This window comes from Myxocyprinus asiaticus, chromosome 34 (assembly GCF_019703515.2).
Source record: "Myxocyprinus asiaticus isolate MX2 ecotype Aquarium Trade chromosome 34, UBuf_Myxa_2, whole genome shotgun sequence".
NCBI lineage: Eukaryota > Metazoa > Chordata > Actinopteri > Cypriniformes > Catostomidae > Myxocyprinus > Myxocyprinus asiaticus.
Genome location: NC_059377.1, coordinates 35569265 through 35585495, shown reverse-complemented (window position 1 = coordinate 35585495; position 16231 = coordinate 35569265).

The window sequence follows — 16231 nt, the reverse complement described above, 5'->3', positions numbered from 1 at the left end:
AAGGTAAAGATTCAGATCTGCTTTGAAAGGTGGGTTGTTTTTACACTCCATGTTCTCTATCAACCAACCCCAAAACCACTGTGCCAACCATTCCCACTTGCATTCTTTCCATTAATCTTTTCATAGAATTTGGAGGAACTTTTCATCTATATTGCAAAATTTGGAATCTGAACTGTATTTATCACTGTAAAACACTTGAAACTCTTTAAAGTCACAAATCTTTTCGGTGCGATTTGACAGCGATTTTAAAACATGTTGGCACTAAACACCATATAAAACCCTTTAAATATTAAATTGCTGTAGGAGTCTAAGTGTGTAGCTTGAATGTGTAAAATGCCCAAGGGATGTTTTATTTTATAATTGAATATAACCCGATATGACAACATGTATCGAAAGCTCTTTTCTTCTGGTCATTTCACGCTGAAGGAACAAAAATAAACCCTTTGTAAATTACGTACAGTGGGACAGGAAACGCTCTGGGCTTGTACAAATCCTTTAAATTGAAAATCTCATTATTAGCTGCTAGGCCAATCATCTGATTCCATTACTTAGCTGCTCTGGTTTGAGCCTAAAGTCATACCAGGTCTCTATTCCCTCTCAAAACTCAATAACATGTCTGTGGTCCTAAAGCCAGCCTTCTCTGAAATAATAAACTAAAACACTGTGATATTTATTTAAACAAGGACAATTTTGGCTCATCCTTTTGTTTTGATTGGCATAAGCTTGTGCTTAGAAAGTGACATATTAAAATGGAAAAAGTGAGTTAGGAAAATATGTTAAATTCGAGAAAAATGGAAAGAATAATCTTTGACCAATAAACATTTGCCAACAGAAGCTACTTTGAAATGAAACTGGGTGATCATAAAATAAAATTTCAGATGTTTTCATTGTTCAAACGTTTTTAAATAACGATTACTATTTAAAAATGTCATATATAGGGTTAATACAGGTAAAGTGGGACAACTGGTAAAGTGGGACACTGAATCTTAATCACCATAATCATTATGCGTATATTCTTCCAATATGTAAAATAAGCATTTACATCCTAAACTAGTAATGCATGACATTGATATAGCCATTTGGATCATATTTTAACAACAATACCAATGGCAAATTTTCAGAAAGTGTCCCACTTTACCTATTTTACCCATACAGTTTATTGCTGTGCAATTTATTTTTAGTAAACAGAATGTTTGCAAATGGAAATGTTTGCAAATCAAGTCCAATCCGTCCAGCCATTTGAAAGCCTATAAATCCTTAGTATGCTTTTAGCTCATTTTGTAAATAGCTAGAAGTGATTTTACAGCCAATAGCAAAACACATTAACACGGATCCCTTATTAACTCAATGTACAGTTAGCTTTCTGCTGTTACCAAATGCAAAGTGACAGCATGCATATACATAGATTTTGCATAAACTCATGTAGCCCAGACTGCCTTTCATTTCCTTTTAATTATGACAATTGACATCTTCAATAATTGGCAAATGTTGTGAAAGGCCTCTAGCTGGGACAGTTATTTCTAGCATCTGTTAGCACACAGGACCGCAACAGACATCAATTTTAATGAGCTAATGTTGGGAAGACCGCCGTGATCTCTGTAGGAGTGTCGGTGAGATGGCTTTCATCTAGACGGGAACCTAGAAACCTGCCACTGTTAATAAAAGGGTGGGGTTTTTTAAATCTATCTCAATTTGCGATCGATGGGTTGTGAGGTCCAGTTACTGAACGTTGGTATCTGATTGGCTGACATTTGCATTCAGTGACCTTGATGGAAATTATGCCATGAATTAATCAAATATTTAGTCTCTTGTGTGTGACGTGGCATTTATTGTTTGTTTTTTTGCTGTGACCCCGAACCATGGTGGTCAACATGTACAATAAATGTCCTCTCTTGTATTGATTTATAACAAAGGAATGCATTGCTGTGGTGGTATAGAAAGTTTAGTAAATTGAATTAAGCTCTAAGTCCATAACCAGATCAGAGGCTATTTAACCCGAGACGGAGCACTTGTTTTAAAATGAATAGGAGAAATTGGAACAACCAATATTAATGATGTAGAAAAGTAAGTCCCACCTTACAGATAAAAGAGCCAATCTCCTTTTAGATCGCCTGTCAGTCAACTAGAGAATGAGTTTTTAACGATTCCAGTTCAAATTCCTCTTAATGATTCTGGTTCCTTAATGGTTCCATTAACGATTCTTTTAGTATTTTTAAAGAAAATGTATTTGGAAATAAGAAATGCAATTCTTTTGAACTACACATTGTCATTTACATTCAGTAACTACACTGCCTGATTGAAGTCTCACAAGCATGAAGAACAACATTACATTAACACTGCCACAGTTCTTATTGTATTTAGAGTCAGACAAAACTCATTACTTGCCTGTCAGTAAGATTAATTCAGTAACCGCTCTGACTGATGTAGCTTATAAGTGTATTTGATTCACTAAGAAGAGAAAGCTCATAAGAGTCATTTATTTGGGAATTGGATTACACTGGGCACTTCTGTATTGTTTTTGGTTCACTAAAAAGAACCGGTTCACAAGAGTCGGTTTGTTCGAGAATCAGACTACAATGGTAGGACTCTATGCTTTGCGCTATAGATTCAAAAGAACCATCTCATATGGGTCATTCATTCGGGAATCAGACTACTCTGGTCCCCTGTTTGACACTGTAGATTCAGTAAAGGGGCTGCACTGTCATTGGGACCCTGTGTGCTAATGTCAAAATATTTTAGTATGGCATTCCATCCGTATCGCTGAAAAATTGCACGTTCTGGAACGTTAATGGAAACCAAAGTCATGAAAATCACAAGGTTCAAGTACTGTTTTTTTAAATGGAACAGGTTCTGAACAAAAAAGTTCTCAGTTCCCAACCATTTTAACACAAGACTAATGCGATAAAATTGCTTACTAACCTTGTTAGAGCAAAATATCCAATATTTCATCTCCTGTCATGACCAGTATTAAAGTTACTTAAAAATAGTAATCCACTACAAATTACTAATTATTTCTCTAAAAATAATCAGATTACTTTACTAATTACTTTACTGATAAATTACTTTCTAAAACACTTTTTCAAAATATTCAAAATAATTTCTATATTTCTTTCTTGTTCATTGTTACCAGTGCTGGGTGGATTACTTGTTAATTGTAATCAGGTACTGATTACAAATTACATGACAAAAAATGAAATCAGTAACGTAATCTCATAGATTACGTTTGTGGGGTAATCTAATCCGATTATTTTTTGAGTTTTGTTTTTTTGATTTTTTATGTTATTTTATGTCACATGCATTTGAGTTGGATAATCATTTTAACATAAAAGTACAAAGAGGAAGAAAATGTATTACATTCTTTATTACTAAAAAAAGAGCTTCTTGTGACATTTTAAAAAGTGCATTAAACATTACATGAATGAAATAAACATTAAATCTAACAGCAATGACTGTGCATGGCAAAAGTTTATAATTCAAAATACTGAGAAATCATTTTTCATTTTAAGAGCATAAAGCAATAGCAGCATTATGAACATTAATGACCATAAAATCAACATATAATGATCATAGAATTAATGAAAATTATTTACCAAAAATCAACAGCAAGATGTTGCCTAGGTCAAAGCTTTCATCTAAAAACACTAAAACACTTTTAACCCTTACTGCTTACTGATAGTTTATCACCTATTCCAAAACTGAGGTGCAAGATATTATCTTTTGAACAGCAAGAATATTCTAAACGAGCAGAATATTTTAGAACAGCAGAGTTCTACCGAGTCACACAAGGAACAATTGTGTCAAATTTTATGTCAAGTTTCATGCAGTGGACTCCACTGCATTAGCACTAACAGTAGAGTGATGGGCTTTGTTCCATATTACTGCAGTTGAACTATTGTGTACCCTGCAGGCAGGACCCTTAGAGATGGCATCCACTAGATCCTTTGAAGCAATTAAGTTCAGTGTGTGAGATGCACACTACTGGTGAGGCAGTAAGAAATAATAAAGATTTTTTTTTAAACATAGTTCATTTTAAGTGCATAAAACAATAGAAACATTACATGAACAAACAGTAATGAACCTGAAATGAACAGCAATGACATTGCTAGGTCAAAGCTAACTCCGACACACTTACTTTTAACCCTTACTACTTAGTAATAGTCCATCACCTGTTCCTTAGCTGAGGTGCATATCTTCCTGTTGTAACATAAAAGGAGCACATGCTCAAAATGTTCATCTGTGAGACTATTGCATTTCGGGGTAAGAATATGATGATATTAATATGAAAATGATCAATAAATTATTAACAATTTACTACCGTTGCCTTGGTAATAATATATAATCATGTAATCTATAAAAAGGTAACTGTTGTCCGATTACAAGTATATTAAAATGTAATTTAATCCAATTACAAGTACTTACTTTTTGTAATCTTATTACATAATCCAGATTACATGTAATCCGTTACTACCCAGCACTGATTGTTACACACACGTCATACACTGAGCACCTCACATTTCTTCTTCACTATGACTCGTTAAGGGGCCATAATTCATGTGTTCTACATAAATAATATATTAGAAATAAGCATAGCCTGGGGGGCCTGGGTAGCTCAGCAAGTAAAGACGCTGACTACCACACCAGGAGTCACAAGTTCGAATCCAGGGCGTGCTGAGTAACTCTAGTCAGGCTTTCTATGCAACCAATTGACCCAGTTGCTAGGGTGGGTAGAGTCACGTTGGGTTAACCTCCTCGTGGTCCCTATAATGTGGTTCTCGCTCTCGGTGGGGCACGTGGTGAGTTGTATGTGGATGCCGCGGAGAATAGTGTGAGCCTCCACACGCGCTAGGTCTCTGCGGTAACGCGCTCAACAAGCCACGTGATAAGATGCGCAGACTGACTGTCTCAAACACCAAGGCAACTGAGATTCGTCCTCCACCACCCGGATTGAGCCGAGTCACTACGCCACCATCAGGGTTTAGAGCGTATTGGGAATTGGGCATGCAAAATTGGGAAGAAAAAGGGAGAAAATCAAAAAGAAAAGAAAAAAAGAAAAAGAAATTAAGCATAGCCCTATTATGTACTTAAAAGTAATTAAATTAATTGAAAGTCAGTAACTGTTATCTGATTACAAGAATTTAAAATGTAATGGATTACATGTAAAATGGATTACATAATCAGATTACAAAAAATCTGGTAATAATCACCCAACCCTGTAATTTTCACTTTATACACGCAGTGATACCAGAAAGGGACTGTTTACAAAGGTTAAAATACACAGATTAAATACTCCGGAAAGTGCATTACGGTGAAGGTGATTTTTGTTTGTTTTTTCTAAGGGACCAGTCAAATTATTGTCTAGCAACAGCATACCACAAGTGCTTGTTGAAAGAGCCTAACTTGTTTTAAACCCTGCACATTCTATTTATATGGAAGACACCTGTTGTTATTATCTTGAGTTTTATTGAGTTAGTGAGTTTGACACTAGAACTTCCTTCATTTTCTATACCTTGCTCGTCCTCCCTACTTCTTGCATCTGTCAACCTTTGACCTTTAACCCTACAGGAATGTCAGGGAGGAGAAAAGGAGCATGTGTTGACCATGAAATAGATATCATCACTCTTTTTCTCTCTCCCTCATATTCTCTCCTCTGTAAAGGTCAACTGTTTTGACCTCTTCAGCTTCATTTTATCTCTGTCTCCATCTGCTTTCTGTCTCTCCTTCTGATCTTTATCTGTCTCACTCTCTGTCCATCCATTGGATCACCTCCCCCTCCAGACCCCCTACATATGACAGTGTGCCTTCAATGTTTACTTCTTTATCTCTTTCACTGTCATTTTGTCACATCCCTTTTTGTCTCTCCATCAGACTCTCAGAGACCATTCAGTATTGTGATATATGCACAGCTGTTCTTGACAGAGGGCTGTAGAAAAACATGTGTTTTCTGTACAAACCCCCTGTTGCCAATGTGTTTTGCCGTGCCTTTCCGCTTTTTATGGGACCTGGGATTTTTACAGCCACAGTGTGTTTGACAAGTGTTCAGAATAACGCTAAAATTCACGGTAAAATTAGTTGAAACCATAGATCATTCTATAGTCTCACTTTCACAAACAGTGGAGTTCAAAAGTCTTGTGAAAATGCTTATATTGTGTATTTTTCTAATGACATTTTCCCATTAAAAATAATATTAGCACCATAACAATTTGAGTGAAATGTTATCATAAATTTCAGAATTTCTTAACATTTAGTATATCCCCATTTTGTACCAAAAAAGTTGCAGTGCAGCTGGTCTGCTTATTTGCAGCAATATTTTTAATGCTACTCACATTATAATACATAGTAAAGAGAGTGTGAGGCTGTTTTATCAGCGATGCATAGAGAATGAATGCCCTGTTCCGAATGGCACCCTATTTGCAGTCCTCCTTCGAGTCCAGACTTTGGTGACGTAAGCTAATACAGACCGATGGGATGCTAGTCAGCAAGGCCATGAGTTTACATGAGTTATAAAAGCGTGCATTTGGGACAGACTTCAAGACTTCAATCAGATAATGCATTTTTATACTTTGGACTCTATTTTCGTGAGTGCGCAGAGCGCAGCACTATGTGATACAGCCGTGCGCAACGTCTTAACCAATTTTCATAAGAACGCTAATTCTGAGTGCATTTTTCGTGCCAGCGCAAAACGCATGTGGGCATGCGTGGGTGTGTTTGTGCTATCTGTGGGTGTTTGCGCGCAAACTGTGGATGTTTTTATGTAAATTATGTGACGCAAAGAGCATTTTGCTATTTTCCTGAGAAATAGGTCATTGCACTAAGACTGTCTGTTTTCAGCGCAAAGTCAAAATTCAGTTCCTGCATTTGCAGTTTGGAGATTCCACCAGCAGGTGGTAATAAAGTTAATGTCCAAACTCTGAAAATATGGTGTAACATCAAATTATATCCCTGACACTCACTGTTGTAGCCGTTTTATGAAACAAAAATGTATGAGATTTGTGTTAAACTATCTTTACGTCATGGTTTATTTTTCAATTATTATTATTATTATGTTTATATTTACAATTGTATTTATGATCTAATTTATATTAGTATTTTTCCACCTGTTGTCGTAAAGTGATTTTGCAAGAGGGGTCGGTGGAAGAAGTTGGAGAGAGTAAAAAGTTGGATTTGGTATGATTTTTTTTTACCACTTCATTATTTTTGATTATATTTTAGTTTCGTTAGATATGTAATTTGAATTCAGAAATATTTTTGGTTTTATTTTTTTTTTTTATATTTTAAAAATATATATATATTTTTTTGGTTTGATCTTAAAAATCGACTGGTAGAAGTGAAGTGCATTCCGATACAATCACTGTTAACACTAGCCATGATTTGTGTGTCAGTAGATGAAAATTATTCATAATACTTACTTTCTTACTTACATTTTCCATGCATGTAAAAGGATCATGTCACTGTCATAGAAAAACGCCTGACAGTCAACAAGGATGCAGTTAATGCACAAAATAAGGTAAGTCCATATTTCTATTCTTATAATTCATTGCATACAGTCCATTTGCACGATCAACTTCCTATGAATGTGCTGTCTTTGTATATATCGCTGGTGCTTGACAGGGAATGGACTATATTATAGGATGCAAACGTGCCGGAGAAGAAACTCCGAGTAAAATTGCACTTGACCCAGCCCATTAGCACTTTGCATGCAATTTCGCCTAGACTTATGACTTATATAGTGCTAGCACTCTTAAAATAGGGCCCATTATGTTTTTCTTATACATACAATTTTACAAATTATTATTTGACATTGATAGGGTAAAGGATATGGTCAGTGTCACAAATTATTTGATTATTGACCTAGAACTGGTGAAGAATCTTATATTTTTCTTATTTATTTTGCAATGCAAACATTTTTTGCTTTAAATATTTCAAAATCTGAAACCCCACTATATATAACTGTAGTTCAAAACTGTATTTCATATTAGTGCAGTTGGTCTGTCTATTTACAGCAATATTTGAAATGCTACTCACATTAGAATACATAGAAAAGTTGACTGTTTTTGTTCATCTAGGATCGACCTATTTAGCGAGATAAAAATTTGGATTTAATCATTATTCATGCTTAGTATTAATAGTAATTGATACAAAAAATGAAGTTATTAACAATAAAATTAAAAACTATTGATATCAATCTCGTAAAAAGCAGTTCTTATATCTGCAGTTAGAACAGCAGGTGAACACCTCTAAATAACTATTTCTGTTATTGTACACCATGAGAACAGTGTTAATCTGCTCACAGTGAGTTATGGGCTCACATTACCCGTCTGTCTGAGGTTACACCTTTACTCCATCAGCAACTAAAATCTGCCGTAACAGTCTTTTAACACTCTGGGAACCGACTGTATAATACATAAAGAACAGGTAAAGAGCGATGCAAATAAAGATAAAGATGATTGAAGTCTTCAGACTGATATGTCTGCCATCCCAGGGGGTCTCTCTGCTTGAATGCTTATCGTTGTGAATTGGTTAACCTACAGTTCTTTAACTCACAGTGCTGTTCAGCAGAAAAGGTTTTATGAGGAAAGCAAGCTAAAAATAAAACAGATGCACAGCTGAAACATAACTTCATAGCTTGATGCCTCCAGATGTGATCCAAGACATATGAACTTTGGGGGGAAAAAAACTGAAATATTTAGCAGATGCACGTTATATGTTAGATGATGTAAAACTGGCTTTTTGCAAAGTCTACCTTAGATTTTTTTACCAGTTTATCTATGACTAGACTGATATTAAAGTGAACTGACAGTACCAGGCTTAGTTGGTTCATGGCACCCTGCTTAAAAATCTGGTATCATTTTGTTTGTCACTGAATGTTTGCTCATGTTTACATCACTTTTTAATTTAATCTGCTTTGCAATGCAGCGTTGTGCTATTGAATACCCTCAAGGGAAATCCCAGGCAAAACGCACTGATTTGCAAATCCCGATGCAGTCACCATTTTGATATTCATATGACGGATAATAAACAAATCTTAATAATAACAGTGCAATCTGGGGGGCCTGGGTAGCTCAGCGTGTATTGACGCTGACTACCACCCCTGGAGTCACGAGTTCGAATCCAGGGCGTGCTGACTGACTCCAGCCAGGTCTCCTAAGCAAACAAATTGGCCCGGTTGCTAGGGAGGGTAGAATCACATGGGGTAACCTCCTCATGGTCACGATTAGGGTTTCTCGCTCTCAATGGGGTGCGTGGTAAGTTGTGCGTGGATCGCAGAGATTAACATAAGCCTCCACATGCTATGAGTCTCCGCGGTGTCATGCACAACGAGCCACGTGATAAGATGTGCTGATTGACAGTCTCAGAAGCGGAGGCAACTGAGACTTGTCCTCCGCCACCTGGATTGAGGTGAGTAACCGCGCCACCACAAGTACCTACTAAGTAGTGGGAATTAGGCATTCCAAATTGGGGAGAAAAGGAGATAAAAAAAATTATAATAATTATTATAATAATAACATTATAATAACAATGCAATCTAAAGCCAGGCAGGATCCAGAAATGTCTGATGAATATGCAATTGCATAATGTTTACATTTTTATTTATGTTGACATCTTGTTAGTATACTGCAGAAAGAACAAATAAGCTCACAAAATTGGTACCCAGTCCAAGGATCATTAAAAGTCGACACGAAATAGAAATTGACCCTATTGCACATTAACATGTTCCGTCTCTGAAATTGCTTTTCCTTTTCTGCTTTTCTTTTCGACACCAAGCCCTGTTATTTTTCAAACCCTTCCCCTACAAACACCTTTATTCTCACTGAATATAGAACTTGGAAATAGAAAAAATTACGGAGGCAAAGTGTGTTGCGAATGTCATTGCATAAGTTCATATGTGCTTATGAAATCTGAAAACAGTTTTACATTGGACCCTGCTGTTAACTTTTTTAATATTGCTGTATCCAGATAGACATACCAGACAGCTAATTTTAAAATGTATGAAACAGCTTATTCAGAGGAGAAAACACCTGGAGGACGTGACAGTCCATTACTGGTCCATGCATTTGTAGTATATGATCTTACATTGATGATAAAACCATGGGCCACTAATGATGCAAAACATAACAGGTGCATGGAAAATTGGTTACATGTGATGTGGCGTCTGGCTAATTTACCACCATTAGTTGCTCAGCTGTTATTCTAATATTAGCCATCAATGAAATCATTTTGCACAAGGGTGGATGGCATTTGTACATAGTCAGAGATGAGGCCCCGCCCACAAGTTATGACATTAAGACCAAGCATCAATATGTAGGTAGTGAAATAGCATTGCTGATTGAGACTGTGATATTTTGGGCAGTTAAGCCATCTTTGCAATCCTTTGGTCTTTATTTTTCCAATTCTGTACTGAATGTGTACATTATATGAGCTATAGCAAGTCTACAGTGGGTTAGTGCTGGAGATTTACATTTTAAACCACTCAGTAAACATTTTACCATGACATAAATGACAGGGAAGCAATTAGAATGGAACTCTCCTTCAAAAAACATTTCTTCAAATCCCTGGAACGTGGTTAGACTGGCAAAGGATCAAATTCAGCCTATGACTCTAGATAGGCAAATTTAACTGTAATATAATTGGCTCATCATGACATGAGTGGTCCACCCGCATAAGGTCAGGGCTCTACGCCAGTGCATATACTCAGGCAAAATGCAAAATGTGGTGCAAGTTTGACAAATGGAATGTTTCTATTAAGGTCAGCCAGTCGTGGTCTCGATCAGACTGTTGAAAACTTGCCTGGGCAATGATCCTCAGAAGCTTCTATTTATCTGTAGGGATTTACTAATAGTGGGACAGATGGGACGGGCTATCTGGGGAGGGTGAAAAGTTTAAACAGTTAAACATGGCTTCTCCCTTCATTATAGTGTGCTGTCCAGCACACGAGAGGATCCATATGGAGACAGGACAGTATTACTGTAGCATTCATTTACAGTGTGGGGGAAGGGAGCCAGCAGACAGCTTTACATCTCCAATCTTCCAATATGAAACAAGTTGATTTTCATCACCCAAATTCTCATTACAAATGGGCTGAGCGACTCACAAAGGTTAATATAAATGCAATTTACTAATGCATTCCTTTCGGTAGGGGAGACTGAGGGTAAACATTTTTACATTTTCCTTAATAATTCGCAGACTACTGCAAACCTACCTTTTGGTAATAGGAACATTTGTATGTGTTTCACATCTGTAAAAGGGCACTAGCACTAAGCGCACCGCAATGACATAAGTCATGCACGCAAATTCAGTGGGCATGGCTGGAAAGTTTTGGTATTTTCGTGCAAGTATGCGCTAAGTCTAGGCACAAGTGGGCTTGGCGAAATTACGTTCACAAAGCACTAATGGGTCAAGTGCAATTTAATTCTGAGGTTCTTCTCTGCCACCGTCTGCATTGTATTATATAGTCCATTCCTGTCAAGCACCAGCGATATAAACAAAGACAGCACATTCATAAGAAGTTGGTTGTGTAAATGGACTGTATGCAGTGAATTAAAAGAATAGAAATATGGACTTACCTTATTTTGTGCATTAACTGCGACTGCTTCCCTGTTGAATGTCAGGCATTTCTATGATTATACGCATGGAAAATGTGGTTCTCATCAGGAGAAGAGTATTATTAGAGTATACAGTATATATATATATATATATATATATATATATATATATATATATATATATATATATATATAAAGTAAGTGTATGTATTATTAATAATTTTCATCTACTGACACACAAATCATGGCTAGTATTAACAGAGATTGTATCGGCACACACTTCACTTCTACTGGTTGATTTTGAAACACAAAAAAATTAAACCAAAAATATTTCTGAATTCAAATTACACTTCAAACTAAACGAAAATATAATCAAAATAAGGAAGTGGTCAAAAAAATCATACTAAATCCAAACATTTTACTTTCTGACCTCTGCAGTGACATCAAAATAATTTTATGACAACAGGTGAAAAAATACTAATACAAATTAGATCATAAATACAATTGTAAATATAAACATAATAATAATAATGATTGTAAAATAAACCATGACCTAAAGATAGTTTAACACAAATATTATAAATATTTGATAAATATGGCTACAACAGTGATCGTCATGGACATAATTTGATAATCCACCGTATTTTCAGATATTGGACATGAACTTTATTACCAGACTAATGGAATCTCCAAACTGCAAATATAGGAACTGAGTTTCGAAAGACCTATTTCTCAGGAAAATAGCAAACTGTGCTTTGCGCCACTTCATTAACTTTCAATACACCCACAGTTTACACGTACACACCCATAGTAGCGCAAACACTCCCACCCATGCCCACTTGAACACTGGCACAAAAATTACACATAGAATATAAAACATGCATACAGACGTCATATAATGGTACACATCCTACAAATGGGATAGGATGTTCCAATTGCCATCCAACAACAAACTAGTGAGTTTCATATTTTTAGCTGTGGTGCTTTTTAAAGGTATGAGTTGAGAGATGCAACTTTCTAATGTTAAAGCATGCTGACAGTGTGCGGTGCATTTGCGTGTTACTACCAAATTGGTTAACTTTGAGAAGTTGTGTCTTAAATCATCATCATTATTTAAAGTATTGCTTGTGTACAAATTCACCACATTCAACAAGAAATTAAAATTGGAGTCATTTTGGACTTTAAATCAGCTGCTTTAAGCAATGTTTCCGTCATTATGCGTATGGTGCGTTCAAGTCCTCATGGGAAGTTCATACTTATGAGGTCAAAATCGTGAATACAACATGATGTGCGTTCAAGTGATTTTAGTCGGAAAGAACCAACCTGTTTTGCAATTTCATATTTCTTTGTCTCTTTTTCACATACTAGCATTGGTGCATTCAATTGCACCTGCTACAACAAGTGTCATCACTGTAGCTTATTTATGATTGAAAAATTGTGTGTGTTACAAGTGCCTCCTGTTTAGGGTAGGGAACCGATAACCCCATTTTAAAAGAAATACCAGGACCTAATTATTTTCATGACTTTCGGTTTCATTAAAGGTTCTTGAATGAACATTCTTCCACCGATACGGATGGGACACCATCCTAAAATACACGGACATTGATTTTTGCACTGTCCTTTAGTGTCACTACCACACCACATTGAATCAGCAAAACAAAATCAGCTACTAAATCAGCAGCACTACCAGTGTAGCCTGATTCCCAAATGAATGACTCTTATGAGTCAGTTGTTTTGAATCTATGCCACAAAAATACAGTGCTACCTCCTGAGCGAATGAATCTTATGAGTCGGTTCTTTTGAATCTACACCGCAAAACATACACCACTACCCTCAAATGAATCACTCTCATAAGTTAGTTCTTTATAGCGAATAAAAAACGTATTGAACCGCAAGTCATTCATTTCATCATGTCCGACTCAAAATTAACCAAAAATTGTTGCAGTGTTATGTGCACTTAAGTCTTGTGAGACATAAATCAGAGTAATTAAAGGTACTCATTTTAAGTTTTGTAGTAATTAGTGGTATTTTATAAAATGAATTAATTAATAAAATATGTTAATTAAAAAGTCCATGTAAACATGCCTTTTGTAAGAATCTGTTATGTTAAAATTTGTAATAATTTTGTAACATGTTGCTGAGGGCAGTAAATATTTCTTCTTCAAATGTACTAAAAGAATCATTAATGGAACCGTTAAGGAACCAGATTTGTCAAGAGGAATTGGCTTATGATTCCCATCCCTACCCAATTGTTTTGTAGAGAAATATAAATTGTGCTGATGTATGAATTTCTTTATAAACCAAATGTTTTTATTATATTTTTTAAAGATAAGTTGGACCGGATAGGGATGGAAAAGCCACCAACATGTTCCAAGCATAAATGTTAACTCTAATACGGTTTTAAAGCCATCCCTGGTGGCATCTCATGAAGTTGGTGGAAAAAAATTTCTAGAGTGTGCAGAGCTGTAATCTAAGCTAAGGGTGGCTACTTTAAAGAAGCTAAAATGTCTTATCGATGATTGAGAAGGTTAATGTAATTAAAATGAATTGTATTCCAAAATTCAACAACCTGTTACAATCTCTCCTTAAAGATGTCCCCCACTCTTATTTCAAGCAATTTGATAGCATAGCGAAGTCCTTCATTTGGAATGGTAAGCGTGCCAGGTTAAATTTCAATAAGTTACATAGGCCGATTGACAAAGGTGGGTTAGGCCTACCCAAGATTTTATTTTATTATTATGCATTCGGTCTCAGACATTTGACTCATTGGTCGCTTCCACCTGAGACAGCCCCTCCCTGGTTTCTTATTGAACAAGAAGTTCTTGCCCATATTTCGCCATGGCAAAGCCTTTCAGTCATACTGACCGGAGAAGTTAAATCACACCCCGTTATTTCGCATTTGCATGTGGTTTGGACTAAAGTGTCCAGAGTGTTTAATTTGGACATTTATTTAAATGTTGCCTCAAGCATATGGCTGAACCCTAAATTACATATGAATAAGTCCCCTTTCTGTTGGTCAGAGTGGATTGGGAGGGGGGTTACTACACTCGGTGACCTATATTAGAGTGGAGTACTGAGATCTTTTGATAATTTGGTTCAACATTTTAAGATTCCTAGATCCCAGTTCTTTAGGTTTTTACAGCTGCGCCACCTGCTCTGTACTGTTTTTGAGAGTGGTGTACACCCCCCTAAAACGGCAGATATTTTGGAAATGGTGATTACTAATTATGGGAAAGGTCATGAAGCTTCTGTGTATTACTCTCTGTTAATTCAGAGTCTGGGGGATGGAGCTTTGTCTTCTCTTAAGAGTTTATGGGAGAAAGATTTAAACTTGGTAAAATTGGAGGAGGGAGAGTGGGCTAGGATCCTAAAAAGCATCAGGTCTGCATCTAGAGATGCAAGGATCCGTCTGATGCAATTTAAGATTTTGCATCGGTTCTACTGGACCCCCTCTAGATTGTATAGGCTTGGTCTTAAAGACTCACCCACATGCTGGCGATGCCAGTCAGAAGACGGGGACACAACCCATGTTTTTTGGGATTGTATTAAGATTCAGGATTTTGGTTGAGGATCCAGCGTTTTGTGTGTGACGTACTGGACACTCAAGTTTTCATTTTGCCCCAGACTTTGTATTTTGGATGATGGAGGGGTCCTGAATATAGGAGATAAATATATGAAAAACTGCGTGATGATTGGCAGACAGCTAATCCTTAGGGGTTGGAAGTCAACTGATGCACCCTCATTTCATGAGTGGTGCACCGAGTTGGGTAAAGTGGCAGCTTTCGAGGAGATGACTTCCAGACGGCTGGGGAACCTGTCGAGTTATGGCAGAAAACAGGGCAGTTATTTGTCTCATTTGGAGAGGTCCTAGTGTGGGGCAGTGGAGGGAGACAATTATTTATTTTTTTTATTTCATTTTTTTCCCTATATGTTGAACTTTGTCTTTTTTTATGTACTTATGTATTTCTATTTGTGTGTCTGTTTATATGTGGGTATTTAGTTATTTTATATTTGTGCAAGGGGGGGCGGGGGGGGGGGTTATAAAGGGTTATAAGTTGATTCCTAATGCATAATTTTGTGGTTAAATTTATTTTTGTCTGTCTTGGAATCAATCAAAAATTTTAATAACAAAAAAGAAGCTAAAATGTAAGGTATTTTTGATTTCTTTACCATTTTATTAGTCACTACAGGGCCATTATTGACCATTTTGGCGCCCTAGACGAGAGATCCCTATTGGTACCCAATTGGTGGGGGGGACAGGGAGGTTAGCTGAGGGGGTCGTGGCGGCAGCCTCCACATCGGCACCCCCCAGCTGGTAGTGCCCTAGGCGACCACCTAGTTCGCCTTTGCCTAGAAACGGCCCTGAGTCTCTATATAATTCCCAAACTTACATTTGTGTCATTTTATAGCTTAAATTACTTATTCTGAAATGAGGAAAACACATCAAGCGTAGGTATGTCCAAACTTTTGACTTGTAGTGTAAATTTGTTGTTTTGAATTTAACTGACTGCCTTTCTTTTAATTATATGGAATTACTTCTGTTTGATAAGCCCATTTTATACGATGCAGTTTATGATACATCAATGATACTAAATCCTACAATTAGTCAATGGACACTGCGGTGCATAAAATCAAAATATAAATGTGGAGTCGTCTATTCAAGAGTCTTTACATTACAATACCAGAGTATT